Here is a 26,846-nt window from a genome sequence, read left to right on the forward strand (position 1 = left end):
TGGAAACACATACCAGAAATTATGGGACAGGAAAAGCAGTTGTAAGAGGGAAATTCATAGCAATAAACACTTACATTAGGAAGCAAGAAAGTCCCAAATAAAAAAACTAACACTACCCCTTAAGGAACTAGAGAAAGAAGAACAAACTGAACCCAAAGTAAGAAAGAAAATAATAAAGATTAGAGGAGAAATAAATAAAAATAGAAAACAGAAAAGCAATAGAAAAGATTAACCAAACTAAGAATTGTTTCTTTGAAAAGATGAACAAAATTGAGAAGCACTTGGCTGGACTAACAAAGGAAAAAAGAGAAAGGACCCAAATTAACAAAATTATAAATGAAAAAGAAGACATTACAACTGATACCACAGAAATTCAAAGGATCAGAAGAGGCCACTATGAACAACTACATGCCAACACCTGGACAATCTGAAAGTAATGGAAAAAGTCTTAGAAATATACAACTTACCAAGACTGAATCAGGAAGAAATTAAAAATCTGAATACAATTTACTAGTAAAAAGATCAAATCAGTAATAAAAAAATCACTCAACAAAGAAAATCCCAGGACCAAATGGCTTCACTGGTGAATTTTAGCATATACTAAAAAAATGTAACACCACTCCTTCACAAAGTCTTCCAAAGAATCAAAGAGGAGGAAACACTCTTGAATTCATTTTTCAAGGCCAGCATTATCCTGATACTAAAAGCAGAAAAGGACACTACTAGACAAGAATACTACAGGCCAATATCCCTGATGAATATAAATGCAAAAGTTATCAATAAAATACAAGCACACAGGGCACCTGGTGGCTCAGTCTGTTAAGCATTTGCCTTTGGCTCAGGTCATGATCCCAGGGTCATGGGGTTGAGCCCCATGTCCAGCTCCCCCCTCAACAGGGAGTCTGCTTCTTCCTCTCTCTCTGACCCTCCCCCCGCTAGTGCTCACGCTCTCTCTCTCAACTGAATAAATAAAAAATATTTTAAAAATACAAGCAAACTGAATTTAGCAGCACATTATAAAGATCATTCACCATGATTGAGTAGGATTTCTCCCTGGGACGTAAGAATGGTTCAACATATACAAATCAATCAATATGATACATCAAACTAATTGAATGAAAGAAAAGAGTCATATGACCATCTCAATAAACAGAGGAGCATTTGAAAAAATTCAACATCAATTCATGATAAAAGCTCAAAAAATTAGGCATAGAAGGACCATCTCTCGACACAATAAAGGCCATATGTGACAAGCCCAAAGCTAACATCATACTCAATAGTGAAAGAATGAAAGCTTTTCTTCTAAGACCAGGGACAAGATGAAAGTGCCTGACTGCAATTTCTACTCAACATAGTACTGGAAGTCCTAGCTAGGGCAATCATGGAAGAAAGAGGAATAAAATGAACAGAATTGGAAAGGAAGAAGTAAAATTTTCACTATTAGGAGGGGAAGTGATTTTATATACAAAACATCTTAAAATCTTTTCGTATACAAGGAAAATCTTTACATATGAAAAATCGTAAATCTCAACCAAAACAACAACAACAAAACACACCTGCTAGATGTAGCCATGAATTCAATAAAGTTGCAGGATACAAAAGTAACATACAAATATTAGCGCCATTTCTATACACTAACAGCAACATTTCTGAAAAAGAAATAAAGAACTTGAATCAATTTACATTAACATCAGAACAATAAAATACTTAGGAATAAACTTAATGAAGGCAGTGAAAATTCTCTATGCTGAAAACTACAAGATATTGATGAAAAAAATCAAAGAAGACACAAATAAAGGAAAAAGTATTCTGTCTTCATGGATTGGAAGGATTAAAACTGTCCAAATGTCAATACTACTGAAAGTCATATATAGATTTAATGCATTCCCTATCAAGACTCCAATGGCAGTTTTTACAGAAGTAGAAAAAATGTCATAAAATTAATATGAAACCACAAAAGATCCTGAATAGCCAAAGAAATCCTGAAAAAAAGAACAAAGCAGGAAGTATCATACTTCCTGATTTCAAGCTATACTATAGAGTCATCAAAACAATATTGTACTGGCCTAAAAAAAAGAAAAATAGACTAATGAGACAGAATCAAGAACCCAGAAACAAACCCAATAATATACCAGTCAACTAATATTTGACAAGGACCCAAAAATATTCAGTGGCGAAAAGACTGTCTCTTCAAGAAATGATTCTGAGATGACTGGATAGTTACATGTGAAAGTATGAAACTGGACCCATATTTTATATAACTCACAAAAATTAACACAAAATGGATTAAAGACTTGAATGTAAGGCCTGAAACCATGAAACCCGTAGAAGAAAACATAGGAACAAAGTTCCTTAACATGGGTTTTTGTAATGAATTTTTTTGCATATGACACCTAAAGCATAAGCAAAAAAATAAAAATAAACAAGTTGGACTACATCAAACTAAAAAGCTTTTGCACAGCAAGAGAAAGTATTAATGAAGTGAAAAGACAACCTACAAAATGGGAAAAAATATATGCAAATCATATATCTGATAAGGGGTTATACCCAAAATATATGAAGAACTCATACAACTGAATAGAAAATAAACAAATAACCCAATTTAAAAAATGGACAAAAGACCTGAAGAGACATTTCTCCAAAGAAGATATACAAAAAATCAATAGGTACATAAAAAGATGCTTAACATCACTAGTCATTAGAGAAATGCAAATTAAAATCACAATGAGATATCACCTTACACCTGTTAGAATGGTCTTCATCAAAAAGACAAAAGATAACAAGTGCTGAGATGTAGACAAAAAGAAACCTTCATGCACTGTAGGATTGTAAATTGGTACAGCCATATGGAAGACATTAGAAAGATCCTCAAAAAATTAAAAATAGAGCTACCATGTGATCCAGCAATTCCACTTCTGGAAATATATCCATAGGTGATGAAAATACTAATTCAAAAAGATACCTGCAACGCCTTGTTTCATAGAGCATTACTTACAACAGCCAAGAATGGAGACAGCCTAAGTGTCCATTGATGGATGAGTGAATGAAGAATTCGTGTCGTGGTATATATATATTTCATAGAACAGTATTCAGCTATAAGAAACAAGGAAATGCTACCATTTGCAATAACATAGATGGACCCTGAAGGCATTATGCTAAGTGGGTAAGTCAGGCAGAGAAAGACTGAAACTGTATGATCTATTTATATATGAATCTTTAAAAAAACAAAACACAAAACCAAAAACAACGAATTCATAGAAAAAGAGGCCAGACTTGTGGTTACCAGAGGCAGGGGTGAGAGGAGAGGTCCAAGGTACAAACTTCCAGTTATAAGAGAAATATTGGGGATGTCATGCATAACATAATGACTATAGTTAATACTGTTGCATGATATATAAGAAAGTTATTAAGAGAGTAAATCCCAAGAGAGTTCTTATCACAAGGAGAAATTTTTCTTCTTTATTCTCTTTTCCTTTTTCTTTTCATTATACCTATATGAAAAGATGATGTTCAGCTAAACCTATTGTGGTAATCATTTCACAATATATGTGAATCAAACCATCATGTTCTATGCCTTAAATGTATACAGTAATCTATGTCAATTATTTCTCAATAGAACTGGAAGAAATATTTTTTAAATGAGTGATATACAACATTCCAAAAAATTTTTCTGATATTATGGGGCTCAGGACTAGGAGAGTTTCTTAGATCTGCTGGGAGAGATGTGTACCCTGTTCCACAGGGACAGAAGCTCCCATGTGCAGGACCCTTAAGTCCCCACCCTAAGCATCCCTTCATCTAGCTGCCCATCTGTACCCTTTATCATATCCTTTATTGTATAAAAACTAGTAAATATATATTAAAACAAAAAACAAAAGTTGAAGAAGATGAAGAATTTGAATAAGCTACTAGTGGAAGAGTATTTTGTCATTACCACCTTGAAGGACTGTTTGATAGGTTCTTCTAAAACTGAATATGACAGACTATGATTCAGCAGTTCAAGTTTGGGTATATACTCAAAAGGCTTGTGTTTCTAGTATCATTATAGCCCCAAAGTGGAAACAACCCAAATGTTCATCTATAATAAGACAGATATATAAGTTGTAGTATAGCCATATGATAAAATTCTATAGCACAATGATAATAAATAATTTACTATTCACACTGATAGATATCTCATAAACACACTATTGAACAAATCACAAGAGTTAAAAACAGCCACCAGGACTCTGTGGTGTTACAAGTCAGGATAGCATTTACCTTGGGAGGGCAAAGGGTAATGCCTGGCTTCTGGGGTTCTGTTTTGTTTCTTGAGCTGTGTGCTAATTACTTAGGTGTATTTATCTTGGGAAATCATTTGCTGAGTTGTGCATCATAACATACATATTTTTATATCCATAGTTCCATTCAATAAGATTTTTAAAATTTAAGCACACAAAATATATTAAAGAGAAAGAGAATGAGCGGTTTAAAAAAAAAATGAATCTCTTAAAATTAACCAACATGGATAGAATTCTACTTATCTAGTTATGTAGTAAATGCACTGAATTTTTCTAGATTGATTGACTATCAAAAGATCCAATACAATTAATGTTACTCAAAAAGCACTTGGGACGCCTGGGTCTGTTAGGCCGCTGGCTTCCGCTCAGGTCCCAGGATCGAACCCCTCATCAGGCTCCTTGCTCGGCGGGGATCCTGTTTCTCTCTCTGCCTCTGCCTGCCACTCCTCCTTCTTGTGCTCTCCCTCTCACTCTCTCTCTGACAAAGAAATAAATAAAATAAAAATCTTAAAAAAAATAAATAAAAGCACTTATCTGGGGCACAATGCCCTTTAACCAGTTGAGGGTCCAACTCTTGATTTTGGCTCTGGTTGTGGTCTCAGGGTTGTGGTGTCAAGCCCCACGTCTGGCTCTGCAGGAGGGGATTCTTTCTGAGATTCTTTCCCTCTGCCCTCCCCCCTGCTTGCACTACCTCTCACTGTCTCTCAAATAAATAAATAAATCTTAAAAACAAAACAAAACAAAACAAAAAAAGTGGGCCACCTGGGTGACTCAGTCAGTTAAGCATCTTCCTTCATCTCAGGTCATGATCCCAGGGTCCTGGGATCCAGCCCCGCATCGAGCTCCCTGCTCATCGGAAAGCCTGATTCTCCCTCTGCCTCTGCTTGCTGCTCCGCCTGCTCGTGTTCCCTCCCTTTGTCAAATAAATAGAGTAAAACCTTTTACAATTTTTTTAAATTAAAAAAAACCACTTATTTCCATTAGTATTACAATCTATTAGATTTATAGCTCATGCTGGATCCTGAATGCAATCATTCATTTAACTCTTATTTATCTATCAACTACTGTGTGTCAGACACTGCATTAAATTGTGGGAATACAAATGATAACCAAGTGATAGCAAGGTATCTAAAGTCTAACAGATTATGTTTAGTTATATTACTGCTGAATTATTGTATTCATAATACATACTATACATAGATTACATATATAGTACATAGAATATATATAACGTATTGTTATTTATAACACATTTAACATATAGAGTACATATGACATAACATAAACTATAGTGCATGTGTATTATATATGTTATATAATATACATAGTATATGTAGCATAGATACAACTATATATAGTTACAATATAGCAATTATTTATTTTATATAACGTATTTCATATAGGGTTATGTTGAGGATTTAGAAAGAATTTGTGTTCAGCACAGTTTACACTCTCAGTAAATCTTAAGCATATCATTGTAATTACTATTATTTTGACAGCAGCAGGAAGAACACAGTAGTGCTCCCACAGGTGTGTTAACCAAAGGACAGAAGAGAGAAATAATCTCTAGCAGAAAAACAATAAGAAACCATGAAAAGGGAAGAACAGTGGATTTATTCTAGATCATCCCCAAGGCTCCTAAAATAACCACTGTGACTACCCAGAAGCCCATGAAGGGTGTGCCCCGTTTTCCACCAAAGACATTAGAAACTGGTACTAGGCCATCAGCATCTAAAGTCCCTCTTCCTCCCCAAGTTGTGTGTCTAATTTCACAAACATACATGGCTTAGGCCTGAGTGTTTAAAGGCGGAGAAGGAAGTAAAGAGAGGCCATGAAAACTCTCTTTTCATATCAACCTCCTCCTTTATCTCAGAGGTAACAGGCACATACAGAGATTAAGGGGCTTAGGCTCAGATAATCATTAAAAAACTGAGTGAGTCGGAGTAGGATTTTAGCTCCAAGTGATAAGCTTGGCCTTCAGCTGGTTTGCTTGTCTTGGACATGAAAAAACAAGCAAAAAAATTGAAATCAGAACTAATTTACTAGAGCCCCATAAATAAGAAATCTTTTTATCAGAGGGAAAGAAACCCCGAGGGCTCTCTGGAAAATGTAAAGAAGATGAAACGGAGTTGTCCGGAAAACCAATCAAGACCGGAGCCTTATTAGCCAGAGTCATCCAAGAGAGAGTAGAGAGTAGCTAGAGTAGTTCCGCCCCAAAGATCAGGAAATTGCTCAAGTTCAGAGCCAGTCAGTGGTGGGAACAGAAGCAGGAGCAGACAGTGATCTGAGGACGGGGCTGGGCTGGGCCAGATGTGGATGGGCGATAATTGGGACTGTAAGTTAGGGATCCCCAGTCAGGGATCTGCTACCTGAGGTTTCTAGTGAGGCCCCTGGGGCTTTGGGCTGCGGATAACTTGGGCCACCACAAGGGATACAGAGAGAAAGCAGTGGACCTTTTTGATTCAAGGATTAAGAGACTTATTCGGTGCCCTTTAAAGTCCCCTAACATTTGATCACAGTTTATGTTAAAGATTCTGTATGTTGATACACTTTTTGACACATCACCATGTTGGCATTCTCTAAAGGGCTGAAATCTGATGTAGACATTAAATCTTTATAAACAATCACCCAGGAACATAATTCAACTTAACTGCATTTCCATTTTGGGTGGAACTACATTAGGCAGAAAGGATTTCTGACGTATCTTTGTTCTTTGCTGTTGAATGGTATTACCCTGCATCTTGGAGACAGAGTGAGATGATTTCAAGACAAGAACTACGTTGTCCAGGGCACTGCAGTCTCCATGGAAATGTGCATCACAGTAGAAGCACTGTACAGAGAAACACATATAGAGAGCTTAATCTGGAATGCTGGAATGGCAAACATCATAAATATAACAAGGAACAAGTGTTCAGTTAACACACGGAATTTATCAAATTTAAATAAAATTTCTGGCATTTGAATAAAAGATCTGCTGTGTACTTATCCAAAATAAAATTATTCTGTCCCTGATTTCCTTTTGCAAATCACCACTAAATTCAATTGTATTTCACTGGGGGAAAATGTGACTCTTTTCTCTTTTTAACCTTTTATTAGAGAAAATTTCAAACAGACGCAGAAGTGGAGACATTAATGTAATGAATTCCCCCTATTCAACAGCCTCCTCAATAATGACCAACTCATGACTAATATTTTTTTCTCTTTTATCTTCCTATGCTTCTTTGTCTCCTTCTCTCATTGTTTGAAGGACTCCTGGCATCATATATTTTTATCTATAAATATTTTACTACATACCTAAAAAGATATGGAAACTTTACAATTATCACACCCAGAACAAAACCAACAATAATCTCTTCATGTCATCAGCGTGCTCCAAAATTAGCAACACCACATCCAGGGTAATGCTTATCTGCAGTAGCAATAGAAATAAAAACTGGCAGGGCCCCTGGGTGGCTCGGTTAGTTAAGCTCTTGATTTTGGCACAGGTCAAGATCTCAGAGTCCTGGGATGAGCCCGAGTCTGGCTCCCTGCTCAGAGGAGAGTCTGCTCCTGCTCCCTCTGCCCCTCCCCGTGAATACCCATGCTCCCTCTCTCTCTCAAATAAATAAATAAATCTTAAAAAAATAAAAATAAAAACAGGCAGAAAAGTTTATATATATTTGATAACACTACAAGGTAGCAGCTAGGAGATTAGAATACTAAACAGGGTAGAGCAGGTCAGCTCAAGAGACTATAAGTGGTTAAGACTCATCAGTGAGACCTGTACCCTTGGGGCAAATAAAACATTATATGTTAATAAAAATAATTTATAAAAAACAGTTTTAATCCTGAGCTTTCTGTTAATTAAACCAGTAATTTCACTTAAAAAAACAAAACAAAGCAAAATAAAACAAAAGACTCATCCATGAATCCAGTTAAAGTCAAGATGACAAAAAATAAACAAATACATAAAACAGAGTAGGAAATGGAAGAAGTAAAATGAGCTTTATCAATATAAGAGAGATGCATTTGGAAACAGGCATTAAGAGGATTCTAACAAATTATACTTGAAAATAGTTTGGCATTTGTTAATTTTTGATAGACCCTATTTACCCTTTCTACTTTTTAAATTCAAGTCAGGGGTGCCTGGGTGGCAAAATCAGTTAGGCATCTGACTCTTGATTTCCACTCAGGTCATGATCTCAGGGTCTTGAGCTCAAGCCCTGTGTTTGGCTTGGCATTCAGAAGGACATCTGTCTGAGGTTCTCTTCTCTCCCTCTGCCCCTCCTCCTATCCCCCTCATGTGCTCTTGAAACAGATAAACAAATTAATTAACTAATTAATTAATAATAAATAAATAAGTAGAATCCTTTTAAAAATTTCAAGTCAAGTTCACACTATGGTTCCTTTATACAAACTGGTTGCCCATATACATGGAAACCACTTATTTTACTCCAAAACAAAAAGGAAAACTCTTTATCGGTGATATTTTTTCTCTTTAAAATAATGAGATTTACATTATCTGCCTTTTACCACTATTAGTTGGTACCATTGGACATTATGAATTCCTATACCAATAATTCGCTTCAGAGACAGAGATATCACTTAAGACCTAAGGCCAACAGAACTCTGGGAGCACCTGGCTGGCTCAGTCAGAAAACATGTGACTCTTGACCTGGAGGTTGTCAATTTGAGCCCCACACTGATGTAGAGATTATTTAAAAAGTTAAATAAATAAATAAATAAATAAATAAGAAATAAAACCAACAGGACTATGAAATCAGTTGTGAAATCTTACCATTGTTTCTTGTGGTATTTCTCACTTTTTAATTCAATATATCAACTATATATGTAACTATAACCGTTTTGACACAGTAATTAAATGTAAAGATGAATATAAGAAAATGTCATGCTAAAGAAAATTTTAGTCTAAAGATCAGATGATGGGTTTAAAATAACAACCAGAACCTGGCAAGGACCATAAAAGTTGTGCAAAAAAAGACTAAAAATTTGAGGGTATGAATAACATTTAGATACCAAGATCAAAGGAGAGGAAGATTTCAAGATGGGTCCTGAATAATGGGAACGATTTCAAGAGGTAGAGATTGCAAGGAGTATAATCAATTCAGAATAAATGAGACTGATTCATTAATTCATTTAACATGTATTTGTTAAACAAGGAATGACATTGTGTTAAATATGGTGGGAACACAGCCATGACCAAGAAAGACAAAATCCCTGACCTCATAGAGTTTATAACGTTGTAAAGGAGGAAAAACAACAAAAAGGTAAAATACATACATATGTTATATTATAATTCATAATATAAATATTATAATAGTATATGTATTTTTTAAACCACAAGGTAACTTCAACTGGATACAAAAAGTGTATGTAGCTTTTTCTTTTTTTAAAGATTTTATTTATTCATTTGACAGACAGAGATTACAAGTAGGTAGAGAGGCAGGCAGAGAGAGGAAGGGAAGCAGGCTCCCTGCCGAGCGTAGAGCCCAACGTGGGGCTCGATCCCAGGACCCTGGGATCATGACCTGAGCTGAAGGCAGAGGCATTAAGGAGGCTTTAAAGCTAAAGGAGGGGAATCAGTCAGTTAAGCTTCCAACTCTCAGTTTCGGCTCAGGTCATGATCTCAGGGTCCTGGATCAAGCACCACACCAGGCTCCACACTCAGCTGGGAGTCTGTTTCTCTCTCCCCCTCTCCCCTCCTCCCCCCTCACACTAATGTTCTCTTTCTCTCTCTCTAAAAATAAATAAATAAATCTTTAAAAACAAACAAAAGTGATGAAAGAAATAAACAGGGTAATGTAATTGCTTGGATGGGACTAGGGCAATTCTTTAGGTGGGATGATGTAGGAAAGACTCTCTTTCTATTGAGGCCTGGACAGGAAGTTGCCAAGGGAAAGTCAATGAGAAGCACAAAAGCCCAAGACAGGTCTTGTTCAGAGGATAGAACAAAGGCCACCTACAAAAGGCCTCCACTCTTACCCTAGAAGCAATGGGGAGCCAGTGAAAGGGATTATACAAGGATTATCACAATCTGACTTTTATATATTTTAAAGCTCAGAGCTTTAAAATATATATAGCTTTACAGTTATAAAATATATATGGCTAAAAAATATATAGCTTTATGGCTATGAACAAAGTGGTAAGTGAAGTGAAGTGAAGTGGCTTCCTAGAGAACAGCAAAAAGGAGTAACATGGAGTCTTATGGGAGAAATAAATGAGAAGAAGAAGGATGAATTCAGACAGCAGATTAGAGTTATATTATAGAAGGCTTTGAGTGCTGGGGTGGGGAGTAGAAATTTAATTTTGAAGAAAAGAGGAAGTCTTCGAGCTTTTTAAACAAAGGAAATGATTGTGGTTCTACTTTATGAAAACCATGTCATTAACAATTGGTTGGATGGGGGCATGAAGATCAGATTGAAAGTAATTATCGTAGCCTAGGAAACAGGTAAAGAGGGTCTGAACTAGGACTAGAGTAGGAAAAGTATAGAAAGAGTAAGATGCACAAGACCTTGTGGGAGAGAGAAACTATGAAATTTCTAAACTAATTTATTGAGAAGACAAGGGGCAACATGGGATCAAAGAAGATTAAGTACGATGTATGATGGGGTTTTTTTCATCATTCAAAAGATCCCAAATGAGGAGCACTGTGTGTGTGTGTGTGTGTGTGTGTGTGTGTGTGTGTGTGTGTGTGTTTGGAAGACATCTGCATAGACAACTCAGATGAGACCACAGAAGTGAATACTCCTGCCAGGGAAGAGAGGAGAGAAAATGTTAACTAGAGCCAAGAAGAAAAATTGCCAAACCTTAGAGAGATAGGAAGAGGGAAAAGTCTGTAAAGAAGATAGAGAAGTATAAGAAAGGCAAGAGAAAAACCTGGGAAATGTGTCACAAAAGCCCTAAAATAGGAGAACTCCCCAAAGGGTGGGAATGAGAAATAGTATTGAAGTGACAGAAGTAGTCAGGAAAATAAATACATCTCTTTGAGTCATTATGGTCATTTTCAAATCATATTTCAAGTTGATTCAATATCCTGACTGACTCAGATCTATATGGCTCAAGAGCTTCGTCAGAGGCTGTGTACTGGTATTGACGAACTGCTGGCAAACACTTAGGAATTTCCACGTGAAGTCAATTGGTTGCCTATTAGTAGACATTGATGGCTTGGTGCCTCTCAGATGTCAAAGCATTTTCTCACAGTTTGGAGCCTAAAATCACTTTCCCAAGGCAACTTCCAGTTTTCAGAGTTTCAGACACCTTCTTGGCCACACTAATGGGTTACCCATTTCATGGAGTCTAAACGGGGTAGGAGTATATACATGAAACAGATCACTTTCTCTCCAAGCACTGTCTTACGTATACTATGTCAAATTTCCCTTTCTGGTTGGGTAGAAATTCTCTTAATAAATTTTTGCACAACTTCCAAAAACTTTGTCTACTTAAAAATTCCAATCATGTTGGGGCACCTGGGTGGCTCAGTGGGTTGGAGCCTCTGCTTTCGGCTCAGGTCATGATCCCAGAGTCCTGGGATCGAGCCCCGCGTCGGGCTCTCTGCTCAGTGGGGAGCCTGCTTCCCTTCCCTTCTCTCTGCCTGCCTCCCTTCCCTTCTCTCTGCCTGCCTCTCTGCCTACATGTGATCTCTGTCTGTCAAATAAATAAATAAAATCTTAAAAAAAAAAATTCCAATCATGTGGGCGCCTGGGTGGCTCAGTGGGTTAAGCCGCTGCCTTCGGCTCAGGTCATGATCTCAGGGTCCTGGGATCGAGTCCCGCATCAGGCTCTCTGCTCAGCGGGGAGCCTGCTTCCCTCTCTCTCTGTCTGCCTCTCTGCCTACTGTGATCTCTGTCAAATAAATAAAATCTTAAAAAAAAAAAATTCCAATCACGTGTTAGAAGAATAACGTCTACTCTCCTGTACTGGAATGGCTTGTGGCCCAGGGGACTTGAAATAAACAAGTAGAGGCAGTCTGCTCTTTTAATCTTCCTCCCTCTCCCTCACTTTGGAGAAATAGAGACATGGAGAAATGCCTATCACTAGGGCATCTCCTCCCTCTTCCTTTTTGGCATGATGGGTATTTCGGAGACAAGGGGGAATAAGAGATATAGTAGAAAAATATGTAACTGGTGTCCAGTATGTTTCTGGATTGCTAGTTGCCTCTGCCAGTGTCATGGTCTTGATCAACATGATGTGTATGTATTTTTCTTGTGTGATTTTAGCTTCACCATTACATTACTGTGTACCCCCTTCGGTGAGGGGAAGTTTCTCACTCTTCATTCATCCTTTGCCAGCGGCCATGCCTTCACTGTCTCTGTACTAGTTATCTATTGCTATGTTACTTACTAGTTTAAAACAACATACATTTATTCTCCCACAGTTTCTGAGGTTCAGAAGTCCAGGGATGGCTTAATTAGGTCCTCTGCTTCAAGGCTGTTAATGAGGCTCAAACAACTCTCATATGCACACTTGATGGGAAAGAGATTTGCTTCTGTGCTTACATAGTTGTGGGTAGGATTCAGATCCTGGTGACCTACTGGATTAAGACCCCAGTGGCTAAGCCGACTGTGGTCCTCCTAACGCAGTTGTATGCTTCACCAAAGCATGCGAGCCAAGAAGGCTATGCAGAGAGTCAGTTAGCAAGATGTAAATCACAACCTTAGTAACAAAATCATGAAAGTGACATTCCATCACTTTTGCCATATTCTAGTATTTAGAAGACAGTCACAGGGTGTGAATGTTAGGAGGCTGAGATCATTGGGGGCCATTTTAGAGTCAACCTGACATAGACATTTTTGGGTAAGCTTGGACCACTCTCTTCCCCCTGCCCCATCTCTATACCTAACTCCTTCACTTAGAGCCTCAGGAAGAACTGAGTTCCATGGCTGGGGTGGCTCATACGTTGAGAATGGAACCCCTGGTTTGGGTTCAGGTCATGACCTCAGGGTCATGAGATGGAGTCATATGTGGAGCCCTCCCAACAAGCCCCCCATAGATCCCTGAGCTCTATGGAGCTTGCCTTGGGTTCCTGCTGGGGGAGTCTGCTTGGGATTCTCTGCCTCTCTCTCTGCCCCTCCCCCCAGGCTCAGGCACATGTGCGCTGCCCCTCTCTCTCTTTCAAAAAAATAAATAAAATCTTACCAAAAAAAAAAAAAAAAAAAGAACAGAGTTCCTCTTCTGCATCTTGCAAAGGCTATAATGAATCTGTCTGTGGTGAAGGGGTTCTCCCATTTTCCCAGGGACATTACTCCACAATCTCTTCTCTCTGTTGTCACAATCAATTCTAGCAAGTCTCGTACCTTCAGACTTCTCTAAACAACAGGACTAAGTATTCATATAGGCCTTGAACACTCCAGGGAGCATGAGTAAAACTTTGTCAGAAAGTGGCCCATGCCCTCCACACTGAGAGGATCACAATCGAGCAGTCCATCCAGAGAACCAGATGACAGTCTTCACACCTTGCAGGCAACCCTAAACTCTGAGAGACTTTCTTGGAGCCCTGGCTCATAGGGAACAGGAGGAAAAGCCACAGAACAACTCGCTTGCAATGTTAGCCTTTTTCCCTCTTCCCACTGTTGTCTTACATAGACACACAAAGTGACGGACAGGTCTGTGGCTGGTGGCAGGGGGTGGGTCCTGTCACCTCTTATAAATGCTAGAGATGGGGTGGGGCAGGGGGTGAGGAGGTTATGGGCTTCCCATCACTCAGTAGGACATCGGGGTGTATAGAACTCTTTGGCCCCATTGTTGAGCCCCAACTGCCAATTCTGGGAAAAGAGAAAGTTGCTCTAATCATCATCTTAAACATGCAAGACCCCGAAGAGCTTTAGGTAGGCGTTCCCTGCAGCCTTGTCCACACCACCCACCTACAATCTGGGATCCTTGTCCTAAGGATCTAAGCAGTTCTAAGTACTGCTTCCATTTCTTCTGTATCCTACCACACGACATCTTTAGCTCACTTTTTTTTTTTTTTAAAGTGGTCATTTTGCCTATTCTTTCAGTTTAGGCTTTGCACCCTCAGTCATTCTCTCTCTGTCCTGTGTCTATTTAGTCCCCTAAAATGAGGCGATCTCATCTACTTCCAAAGCCTCGATTACTCTATGACACCAGGGTCTGAGCCTGGTTCACGTCTCAATTTTTGCATCCTGATGTTTAAGTGTCTGCTCACAGGGCAGGCACAGGAGGGCTCCTTCGAAATGCTAAGTTATTTCTCATCTTCCAGAGAAAAATGAGGAATTCTAGATTCATTGAATGTTAAGATTAAAAGGAAACTCTGAGGTTATGTAAGGCAACTCTCTTCGTTCTGTAGATGAACATCCTGAAGGTCAAGTCATTTAGGAGGGGTCAAACCAATTTGCCTGGCTTTCAGTATTCTGCCTTTTCCACTGTATAATACAGTTATTGGGGAAAGAAGACAGAAATACTAAAATCGCACCATATTTTTCAAAATGATACATATCACAGATATAGATGACGTGATTTTAACTGAATTGCTACATTTTTAAAAACTTACTTGAAAAGAGGTCCTAATTTTGCATATTATAAATAAATTACGCTACTTTGTTTTATGAGGATTGAAATCCAGCCACTTACACAATACTTACCAAAAGTACTTGCTTCTCCTGTTACAATGTTTAGTGACCCATGTTGGGAGTGAGAGGGCAATTGAATCTTCCAGAATCTGGGAAAAGGAACTTTTCTATTGCATCTGCCAGAAGGGAGACGCCATTTTAGTTAATAAGAACTTGGTATTAATTCAGCATTTGAATGAGGTCCAAAGTCAGTTGCAATAAATCTTGATAACTACAGCTCATTTCAGGCCAGAACCAGGCAGTTTGTTTATTTTAAACGCTTGCTGGATGGGTTACTCCCCTGGGAAAATGACCTTGTTTTCATCTCAGGCCCAAGGGAAGCTTCTTACACTGTGGAATCTTATTCTAGAACATGTCTGGAAAGACAACAGTGGCAGCCTAAACCCAGCTAGCATCACATCGTTCTCTGCAGCAGAGGTTTTTTTATTTTTTTAAATAGAAGTAGGAAGATCGAGAAATGTTAACCCTTCCTCCCTCCCTGTCCCCACCAGCAGTCTGAAATCCCGGTTGAGAACTGCTGACCTACATTACTGCATTCCCTTTTATTTTCAGGGCGCCACAGATGCTAGAGGTCACAACCCCCTTAGAGAGAAAGGAAACTCAGGTGAGTCTACAGCTCCTGGGTAAGGGTGAGACAGTGTGAGAGGTAAGCCTACTGCAAACAACGTGGGCTTTGGGATGAGCAGAAAGCAAGTTTGGATTGCTCTTCTGTAAACGTGGATCCTGTCTTCCCTTTAGGACTCCCTTCTTGTCCCCCTCCTCAGCATTCAAACAATTAAGCAAGCATTTACAATGCATGCCTTTCCTTAGGAAGCAGGCTTCTCCTGCACACACTTCTCATTTGTAAATACACCTTAGGTGATAAACATTTTCTGCTATTTTAGTCATTGACACAAATCTATGCATCAGGTAATTTTTTTTGCTTTTTCTTAGACAGCAAGTTGAGCAAAGAAAGCTGCAGAAAAAGAACTCTGTTGCTAGAAAGGGACAATTTTGGAGCATCTGACTTCACCTTAAGAGGCTTTGGAAAAGAGTTATAAAAACATGGATGTAACCATGATCTCAGAGATCCTCATGTCTGGAGAACAGAGGAGGAGAAAGGAAAGACAAAATGAGAAAAAAGGGAGAAGGGTACAAAAGAAAACAGTGAAAACAAAGTTAAAGTATGTCACTGTCTTACCTAGGGCACACCCACCATGCCACTGAGTTTACACATCATAAATAGTCACTCCATTTCTGGAGCAAGCTAGTCTGCCAATAAAATCCTGTCCTCCTTCCGAGGTCATGCAAAACTCATGCTGACCAGCATGCTTACCAGAGATACATTAAGACTGCAACAACTTGGGGCACCCGGATGGCTCAGTCAATTAAACGTCTGACTCTTGATCTCAGCTCAGGTCTTGATCTCAGGGTCATGAGTTCGCGTCCCGTGTTGGGTTCCATGCTGGGCATGAAGTCTTACTTCAAAAAAATGGTGAAAATGCCGAGACAACTCAACGTGGGTATTGGGTAAAGCAGCCTAGGCTGGAGAATGGTACCCTGGGCTAGAGAGAGAATCTGTCAGGGATGCCAGGACTGCCCTGCTGCTTCTGCTGGTGTCACCTTCAGGGCAGGAGCAGGAATGGGAGAACAGAAAAGGAGAGGAAACTGCCTAAAGCTTCACACCTAGACTTCTAGACTGACCTCCCTAAGCACCCTTCAGCCATCCAAGAAACAGACTCCAGACAAACAAGCGGACACCCCACACTAAATAGGAAAGGGAACTTCTAGTGCTCCATTTTCTTGAAAAATTTACTCAAGACACTCTGACCACAATAATAATGGTGGGGGGGAGAGGGGGTGCCAGGAAGGAATAAGTACAGTCCCACCTTCTAATATTCAGAAGGACAAAAGGAGTGACTTACCCATACAAAAAGTACAGCACCTGTCCATCTACATTGGGTAGGCTGAAAGGCTGGTGGGGTTTTCTTGAAAAAATAGATTTTTCAAAAGTAAGCTTTGTCTTATTTTATTTTCTTTATTCACGATATTCAGTGTCTATTAATGTTAAGGCATAAATAACCAATATTTTATTTAAAAAGTGGCTTCTTTAGTGAGCTACCCAAATTCTTTTGGGGTCTGGGCAATGCGCTTAATGCCTTCTGATTTGCCAACTGATAGGTGAGATATCAAACAAGTTTTGGCAAGGACTGGACCAAGCATCTATCATATCAGCCAAGATTGCCTCTACTTATAAAGTAATAGCAGAAGACAACAGACTGTCTTTATTTCCAATTTCATAACCCTAAAAGCTCAATAAAAAAAGTTTGCACTGAAGCAATTTTTAAAAACATATTTTGCAGTTGGGTCTTTAATGTGAGAGAGGCTCTTCCAAATGGCTTAAATGTATAGCTTGACAGAAGACAGAGGCTAGCAGCTTCACTTGTAGTTTATAATATATAAGGAGAACAGATAACTGTCCTCAGGAGGTACTGTGCTAAAGTTACCATTACTACAGGTGTAGGTTCCTCAGAGAGAGACAAAGAACAGGAGGCAATGATTCTCATAGTGGTGTACTCAACTTTAAGAAAAATTAACTTACAAAAATAAGAGTTTATGGAACAGATGAATTTGGGGTGGTCAATCATGTTATGAAAGACAATCCCACACAGTAACATCAGCAAAATGGCAGACTAAGAAGCACAAGGTTCTCCATCCTTCACAGAGAAAGTGAGTTAACAAATATATATGGACAAGAATACTTCTGTGAGAACTCTAGAGACCAACTGAGAAGGTACAGCATCCAGGCCAAAGCACAGAATACTAGGAAAATGAATAGAAAATTTTGGAAGTTTTGCATGTCCGTCCACCCCCTATGTGGCATAATGCCAGTACAAGACAACTGGGAAGGAATTCCCCGTAACAGGGCTTTTCCCTCTGGACAAAACAAAGAAGTAGACCATGTATCCAAAATTCTGTAGTCTGGGGTAGTCAGGAGAGCCTGACTCCAAATGCTGACTGGACTGATGGCATAATTTGGAAGCTGCTGGAAACAGGTTTGTACCCAGGCACGTTAGAACACAGTTCCACAAGGGGAGCAGGAGCTCAAAAAATGTTTTAGAGGTCCTGGAACTCCTAGCCAGACTACGCAAAGCCTAGGAGGGGTGGTTTTTTCAAATCCCCAAATCTCAGCAAAAGATTAAGTGGCATACACAAAAAAAGCTCTGTGAGGAAGCAACAGGTAGAGGCAAGACAAGCAAGAAGGACAGTCAAAGGAGGAAATAACAGAAAGGTAACCAGGTAATTAGAAATTCTAGAAGATTACTCATTCTCAAGCTCCTCACTAGCACCCCAAAAATCATTATTAGCTGGCTCTTAAAGTCTCTCACCTTTCTGTTATCTTCCTTCTAGGACACTATGTGCCAGGATATTGGAACTACCATCATGGCTTGTAGTTTAAGGAATCCTCATTTCTCTGTCTGGCATTGGGAAGTGTGGAAAAGTTGCTCAAGCCCCAGCAGACAGAGAAAAGTCTGACAGGTACTCAAAGTATAAAATCTAAATGCATATTCCCCCCAAAATGCTATTATTCTTAGATATTAAATTTCATAACATTGATAGTACTCCCTTATACTTCAGAGAGCTTATGCGATGTACAAGATTGCTATTGCTATCCTGCCCAGATCCTTGGAAGACAGTACCTGTCCTTCATCTATTGCAAGCTGGCTGCTAAGAGCTCACCACTACACCTTTCTCCCAGAATTGCCATGGTCTGACAGGAACTACCTTGTTTGGGAATAACCTGGAAAGTTATAACTTCCCTCTTTAGGGGTAGCCTGTGGTCAATGACTGACAACTTAGGGATACAAAAGCCTAGCCCCTTACCTCAATTTGGCACAATACTGTGGCACATTTTAAACTCTATAGCTCTCCATGGGATTGTTGAGGTCAGGCTTTAGCTGAAGATCTTTGCTTGGCTTTTCTCCCTGCCGTGTCCTGCTTCCCTCAGCTTTTTACAGGTTTTCTTCCTGAGAGAACTCCTTCAATAACCTGCAAAAGAATCCCAGGCTTTGGCTCTGCTTCTCTTGAAGCAGACAAGACATGGGGAAAAAATAAATTTTTTTTGAATAAGTCTAAGAACCTAATTAGCATACAGGTTTTTAATAGAAAAATGCATTTCAATTCAAATAACCAACTCACAAACATATTTTCTGTGTATCTAAAGCCTGAAGCCTGATCTGCGCATCTAAAACTATATATTAAAAAACATATTCTTTCCCAAATTGTCCTGCAAATTAAATATGGTAAACAGATGCAAAGAAATGACTAAAGGCTTCTGCTTCTGAGTCATCACAGATTAAATAATTAAAATTATCCTCTTGCTGGGGTGTCTGGGTGGCTCAGGTCTTAATCTTGAGGTCCTGGGACCCAGCCTAAGTTGGGATCCCTGCTCAGCAGAGAGTTTGCTTGTCCCTCTCCCTCTGCTCCTCCCCCATGACTCTCGTGTTCTCTCTTAAATAAATAAATAAAGTCTTTAAAAAATAACAAAACTGCCTTCTCACTGAGGGCAATAAAAAAATTGACAAAATTTTTTTTTAATTCTGCTTAAAAGCATTGGAGAGCTAATAAGGTAGTAAAAAAAAAATATGAGATGAAATCCATGGAAAGATGAGGCTTAGGAAGATAAACTAGATTTTAAGGGCACTTTTCTCCTGGAAGAATTCACCAGTTCTATGCAGGTGAGGACAAAATGGTGACACATAAGGAGAAAAGTGACATGAATAAACCAGCAGAAACAACAGACAATTGAAGTAGAACCACAAAAGCTCCAGTGTTGGAGTTATCAGAGAAGTACTTTATTTTTTTTTTTATTTTTTTTTTTTAGATTTTTTTATTTATTTATTTGACAGTCAGAAATCACAAGTAGGCAGAGAAGCAGGCAGAGAGAGAGAGAGAGAGGAGGAAGCAGGCTCCCCGCTGAGCAGAGAGCCCGACATGGGGCTTGATCCCAAGACCCTGGGACCATGACCTGAGCCGAAGGCAGAGGCTTTAACCCGCTGAGCCACCCAGGCGCCCCAGAGAAGTACTTTAAAACAAAAGAACTCATTAGGTTCAAGGAAAAGATGAGATTAAAAATCTTAGCAGTGACTTGGAAATCGACATATAAAATAGCAGATTAGAACTCAATAGGTAACACACTTAAACAGTATGGCAGCAGGTAAGAAAGAGGGGAGAATTACTGAACTGAAAGAGATCAGAAGTTAAAAACCCTAAGTCCATAGTGAAGCATGAAGAGACAAATGGGCAGAAAACCTAAAAGAGAAGGTAAAAGACATAAAGTATAGAGTGAAAGTCTAACAAGAACAATACTTATATTTGGAGTCCCAGAAGAAAAGGAAAGATAAAAGCAATATTTGAGGGGCACCTGGGTGGCTCAGTGGGTTAAAGCCTCTGCCTTCAGCTCAGGTCATGATCTCAGGGTCCTGGGATCGAGCCCCGCATCAGGCTCTCTGCTCAGCAGGGGGCCTGCTTCCTCCTCTCTCTCTCTCTCTGCCTGCCTCTCTGCCTAGTTGTGATCTCTTGTCTGTCAAATAAATAAAATATTTTTTAAAAAAGCAATATTTGAAGAGAGAATGGCTGAAAGCATCTCAAAACTAACAAAACCAGATTGTGGAAAATTACAAATTCAGAGAATTAATTAACCAGATTTCTAAGGATAAATCTGTGAAATTTATCAGTTAGTTAAGTGGCCAACTCTTGATTTCAGCTCAGGTCACGACCTCAGGATCCTAGGTTCAAGCCCATTGACAGGCACTATGCTCAGCGGGGAGTCTGCTTGAGATTCTCTCTCTCTCCCTCTCCCTCTGTCCCTCCCCCACTCGATGCACACTCTCTCTGTCTCAAATGAATAAATAAATCTTTAAACAATAAATAAAACAATAAATGTATTTTTAAACAATAAATATTTTAAACAACAAAATTTCTAAACAATAAATATTTTAAAATATCTGTAAAAAAATATATATATACTATCTGTAGAATTGAAATAATAACTTCACGGGATTGTTGTAGGATCAAATGTAATATAGACGTGATCTAGAAATTAATTGTGATCTCAAGTGTTTTATTTTAGTGATAATTCTAACTTTATTTATTCACCAGGAAGAAACCCCCCCCCCCCAAAACCTTTATTTTATATAACAGTCTTTAAAATGTTAGGTTAAAAAAAAAACAAACCTCCATTTAACTAATAGATTTGACTCATATAACAAATACTCTTAATAATGAGTTATAATTTATTAATTCTGCTCCCTCTTAGCCTTTATAGTTTTTGAGTATAATATTTATCAATCTTAAGAAGTTGCTGGAATAATTTGGAATTATTGGAGCCAATGGGGTTTTTGGCATGAAGAAAGGAATGTGGAAGGAAACCAGCAAGCCAAACGTATGACTGAAAGTCAATAGTCTTTAAATGACTGTGGTATGGGATCAATATTTGTTTATATGCGTGTGAAGATAGAGATCACGAAATTTCCAGGGTTTATGTGATGCCCAAATAAGTCTTTTTTAAAAATCCATATCTGATTTAAAACAACAACTACAACAACACTATTAGATAATTACTGAACATTTACAATGCCAGGAAGTTGGGAAAACAGAAAACTTGAGGCTAGCTCATAAACATTTTAATGACCTAATAAGAGTTATTTTCACCTACAGATATTGATCAGACTCCAGAAGAGGAGAGAGTATGCAGCCAAGTTTACTATCCTCACATGACCTATCTTGGCTGTTTATCTTTTTTGCCCTCTGCTGAAGTTCAAATCAAGACTTTCATGTTCAAATAGGAGGATAATTTACTGAGCGAATTAAAGGAACTAGCTTCCAGAGCCAGATGAGCGAGGAGTACCACAAATATTTTGGTTTCTTCTGGGATGTTTTTCTGGAATCTTTAAGTGATTGGCAACATACTTTATACGGCACACAGGACCCTGTTGCTCTTAAAGTTGCCATGTCTTGTTTGACAGTCACAGATATGATAGTTGTGTTTTAACAAATGATGTCTTTATAGTTTATCTTCTTAAATATACTTCAATATACAGGAAGAATAAAGAAGTTATCAGTGGCAGAGCTTCATGCCTTTGGAAATATGAATTAATAATTCTGAATTCCAAAGACCGCATTAAACTAATTGGCCTGCAGGCACCTGGGTGGTCGGTTGGTTAGCTGTCCTACTCTTGATTTGGGCTCAGGTCATGATCTCACAGTCCTGAGATGGAGCCCAGTGACGGGCTCTGTGCACAGCACAGGTCTCCTTGAGATTGTCTCTCTCCCTCTCCTTCCCCCGACTCACTCTTTCTAAATAAATAAATAATATCTTAAAAAACAAAAAACAAAAAACAAAAAAAAAAAAAAACCTAATTGACCTGATCTGTAATGAAACAACCATTCTTGTTTAAACAACAGAAGTTTCATTATATGGAGGTGGCCCGGGCATTAATCATTAAACAGAATCAATAGAGAAAGACAGCAACTGCTTATCCCCAGATTTCTTTTTTTTTTTTTTTTTAAGATTTTGTTTATTTATTTGACGGAGAGATCACAAGCAGGCAGAGAGGCAGGCAGAGAGAGAGGGGAAGCAGGCTCCCTGCCAAGCAGAGAGCCCGACATGGGTCTCGATCCCAGGACTCTGAGATTATGACCCGAGCTGAAGGCAGAGGCTTAACCCACTGAGCCACCTAGGTGCTCCTACCCCCGGATTTCTATATCATAAAGACTTAATTTGTTAAAACCTAGTTGATATAAAAATGACTCTTGGAGCCCTCCAAATTAAAAAGTTTTTCTAAAATGTTCTTTGTTGCAAAGTGTGGTTCCCAGAATGGTTCACACTTGGTTATTTGGAGAAGCTCTGATTTTTTAAAAATCTGCATATAAATCTCAAAATTCATTCTGCTATTATTGATGAAAATATGGGAATAAGAGCAAGTTCACCACATGGAAGACTGTCTAGACAAGAATGTTACGGGTTATGACTGAAATAATATATTATTATTGAGAGCCAACAGTGTGCTTAGCAGTAGGCAAGACACCCAGAGAATAGGATCCCAGTCACTGTACTCACAATTTAAGCCAGATACACAACCAACCAAATCATAAATCACAACAGCTAAGAAAATGATATATATATTTCACCGGTGTGACTTTTTATGTTGATTTACTTTCTAAGCAATAAAAATCTAAGAGATACTAGAAATAATCATCATAAAGATTGTCAATGCATTTTATTAGTCCAGCCCAAGAATTAGCCACCTGACTGATTTTGAAAGCAGATTTTTGACATTTAACAATCATGGGAATGCCTATTTTTAGCAGCTGTATTTATAAAACATTTTATCGCATGATATTATGAAAAGCAAATTTATGCTTAGCATAATTCCTAAGCATAATTCTTTGTGTGCATAAATTTACTAATTTCCACTTTCCATTCCTTCTTGCCTTCATGATCACTGGCTTTGTTTGAGGCATAGGAAATAGTGAGCCAGTAAGATTAAATTTTCCTTATCTTTTTTCCTTTTAGAGTAAATTTTTATATACAATCATATGGATATAAATGTCACCCCAGCTTCAGAAACCAGAAAGCCAAAAACCTCAAATATTTTTCTTGTCACTTTTCCAGAGGATGTTAAAAGTTTGACAAATTGTCAGCTTTGTGATTAGAAACTTAAGCAAGCATACAGTTCACAAATGTTCTATCTTTACCCTGCTGTGGAAATTAGGTGGTATTTAGGCTTTGACCAACGTATAACATCTCTGGATCTTTGTCTCCTCCTCTGTCAAACGTGGGTAATGCCCAGTTCTCATGACAATTAAATCAGTTACTACATGTAAAATGCAAAAATAGGGGAACTTTAGTAAACAATAACCATGAGTCTTAGTATCTAATACCATATTTATTTAAATAATATAATAATCACCAAGTTTCCTCATTGTCCAAGTTTACCATGCTAGAAAAATATAATGAAAAATAGAGCTAACAGATACGTTTTTAAAATACCTACAGTGAAACCCCAAGGAAATTAAAGCATTTGTTTTATGTTTGGGGGAAAATAAAGCATGAGAATTAGAGGGAAGTCCATGAGAGACAATCCTTTCATTTAGAAGTTATTCAATAAAAAGGGCATAGCTCTTGAATTGGAGTGGACATAGATTTTGTGGGTTTTAAAGCTTATACAATTTGAGGTTCTCTTTAAGATAAAATATATAATTAGTGTGCCTTGGTGGTTCAGTCGGTTAAGCATCTGCCTTCAGCTCGGGTCATGATCCCAGATTCCTGGGATCGAGTCCCACATCAGGCTCTCTGCTCTGCAGGGAGTCTGCTTCTCTGCCCCTCCCCTTGCTCATGTTTTCTCTCTCTTTTTCTCGCTTGCTCACTCTGTCTCTCAAATTAAAAAAATCTTTAAAAATATAATATATAGTTATTATATATATATTATTATACTATATATAAACATATATTTAATATGCAATGAAGTACCTTGAGGTAGATGGGATCCAGATAAATAAGGATCACAGAAACTTTTTTGTTCTTTCCAAACATTTAATTTATTTTTTATTTAAATTCAATTAATTAACGTAGGGTATATTATTAGTTTCAGAGGTAGAGTTCAGTGATTCATCAGTCTTATATAATACCCAGTGCTCATTACATTATGTGCCCTCCTTAATGCCCATCACCCGGTTACCCCATCCAGCAACGGTCCCCTCCAACAACCCTCAGTTTGTTTCTTATGGTTTGTCTCCCTCCCTGGTCCCATCTTGTTTCTTTTTTTCCCTCCCTGCCCCTATTATCCTGTTTTGTTTCTTAAATTCCACAGATGAGTGAAAGCATATGATAATTGTCTTTCTCTGATTGACTTATTTCACTTAGCATAATGCCCTCTAGTTCCATTTCTTTGCAAATGGCAAGATTTCAATTTTTTGATGGCTGAGTAGTATTCCATTGTACATATACACCACATCTTTATCCATTCATCTGTCGATGGACATCTGGGCTCTTTCCGTAGTTTGGCTATTGTGAACATTGCTGCTATAAACATTGGGATGCACATGCTCCGTCAGATCACTACATTTGTATCTTTGGGGTAAATACCCAGTAATGCAATTGCTGGGTCTTAGGGTACCTCTGTTTTCAATTTTTTGAGGAGCCTCCGTACTGTTTTCCAGAGTGGCTGTACCAGTTTACATTCCCACCAACAGCATAAGAAGGTTCACTTTTCTCTGCATCCTCACCAATATTTGTTGTTTCCTGACTTGTTAATTTCAGCCATTCTGACAGGCGTGAGGTGGTATCTTATCGTGGTTTTGATTTGTATTTCCCTGATGCTGAGAGATGTCGAGCAGTTTTTCATGTGTCTGTTGGCCATCTGGATGTCTCCTTGTCTAAGAAATGTCTGTTCATGTCTTCTGCCCATTTCTGGACTGGATTATTCTTTGGGTGTTGAGTGTGATAAGTTCTTTATAGATTTTGGATACTAGCCCTTTATCTGATATGTCATTTGCAAGTATCTTCTCCCACTCTGTCAGTTGTCTTTTGGTTTTGTCGACTGTTTACTTTGCTGAGGATCGCAGAAATTCAAACTTCATTAGCTTTGGAGTGGCTCTGCCCCTGCTGTGAGATAAGGTGAACATCAGATTCTTCCAAGAGTGGAGAGCAGAAATATGAAGTAAGGGTAAGGGCTAGTGCTTTGAAAAGGAGTTGTGGAAGTCAATTAACATAAAATCTCATTTACCTTGGAAACTGCAGGAACTAAGAAGGCCTATTTGTATGTCCAGAGAATGTAACATGGATACATACACATCATTAGAATATGATCGTGTTAAGATCATATTCTAGAAAAGGTGTTGCGTACCTGGTTCTATCCACCAAAGTACCCGGTATCAAGACCAGAGTTGAAGTAGAGTGTATGTTGTTGAAATACACACAAAAAATATACCTTTATAGTACCCGCACAGACTGTTCAACACTGATTGCAAAAGGATTTGTCCAGAGTGTACTCCGTTATCTTATTTGACAAATACTTATTAGGAAGTTACTGTGTGGCAGGCACTTTTCTAGGCAAGGAGAAGCAACGGTAACAGAACAGATTTTAAAACAAACAGGGCAAATGAAAACCTTTTTAATGCTTACCTTCTCTTCAGAGAACACAAAAAATAAACAACACAAGTAAGTTAATCTCATAGCACGTTTGCTGTGGGCTCTGAAATATAAAATAGGGAAAGGAAGGGAAGAAGAGGGGTACGGGTTTAAAGGTCTATGCCCAGAAAGTTGTCCCTGTGAATTTAATATTCGGACAAAAGACTTGGAGGGGGACATATTTAAAGCAGTAAGCTCTGTGGATAGCTGAAGGGTGGGAGTTCTGGAAAGAGGAAGCATCAAGTACAAATTGCCTAGAGCAGTGTCTGGTATGCAGCAAGGGTTCAACAGTACATCTTCAATAAAAAGGAAAAGTGGGTTCACCTGATGAGGATGAGTTTGGGGCAGTGACATGGGAAGGAGAGCCATTGGTCTCTCCTGGCCGCGGGGACCTGCAGCAAAGGCAGAAGAGCAGATGCCCCTGATGTGGAGGTTATGGGGCTCGCAGCGCCGTGGGCTGCTGTGTCATTTACCCGGGATGGATCCCCTGAGCTCTCGGTCCTGTCCACCGGGCACAGCTTTAACTTCATCCTCTTCGGTACCAAACTCTTGGCCTCCACGAGGACCTCTGTTACTCCCCTCATCCAGCAGCTCCAGGACCCAGGGCTCGGATGCGGCACAGTCCTGCCAGCCCTTAATTCCAATCTCAGCCTCGGGGTCCCTGCTCGGTTCACTCGCTGCCCATGACCGTTCTCTGGAGTCCACAGAAATGGCTTTGCTGTTTCATAATGGTGGTTAGCATAAAGCAGACTTCTCCAGGACCAGGACAAATAGAGCACTTCTTTTCTCATAATACCAAGCAAAATT

Source organism: Martes martes (assembly GCF_963455335.1).
Source record: "Martes martes genome assembly, chromosome: 8".
Classification (NCBI taxonomy): Eukaryota; Metazoa; Chordata; class Mammalia; order Carnivora; family Mustelidae; genus Martes; species Martes martes.